Raw genomic sequence first — 790 nt, forward strand, 5'->3', positions numbered from 1 at the left:
TATTTTTGAATTGTATGTGAGGTCATCGAATTCAAGCGAATTCCAGTTCGATAGCCATAATCACTTTTCGAGAATATTCGTCCACACATCATATCAAAATAGCATCGCTTAACTCCCATTGGTTGATGAGATATCACAAAAAATGTAAGTGTTCTCTCATTTTTGGCGCGCAGTGTACAGTAGGACACGTTCTCCCTGTTAATATAGTTTAACGTTAGCAATGATGCAAGAGATTGCAACGAGCATACAAAAGTAGTTATCTTCCATTGACAGAATGAATGGCTTTGCGTGTGTCAATATCGCGAATCCCACGGCGCTACATTCACATGCTGCATCATAATGGTTACTACTCTGTTCCATATCTTTTGCAGCGTATCATATTTTTTTTTGCTTTTTATCTTAGCTTTTGTAAGTAACGGTAATTTAAATACATACTTGTAGTTTGTATACTTATAATAGAAATAGTATTATAGAATAAATCCTAAATATATAAGTCTTACGAAATATATCTGCCGGATACAATTGGAGATACGAAACACGAAATTTCGTAAACCCAGATAGTGGACATATTTTGTTTGATATTTGCATACCAAAATTATATCCAGAGATATAAGGGGTTTTACGAAATCTAGTATCCGGAGACAGTTTCAGTATCTTTATACAACAATGTCATCGGCCAAACGCAAGGCTCCAGAGGCACCGACAACCGAGGACACACGTTCAATCGATCCAACAACTGGGGATCAAGTTATGTTGCTTCGGTATGGCAGTAAGACGCGCTACCAGTACG

The sequence above is a fragment of the Aphanomyces astaci genome (assembly GCF_000520075.1).
Source record: "Aphanomyces astaci strain APO3 unplaced genomic scaffold supercont1.76, whole genome shotgun sequence".
NCBI classification, from domain to species: Eukaryota; Oomycota; class Saprolegniomycetes; order Saprolegniales; family Verrucalvaceae; genus Aphanomyces; species Aphanomyces astaci.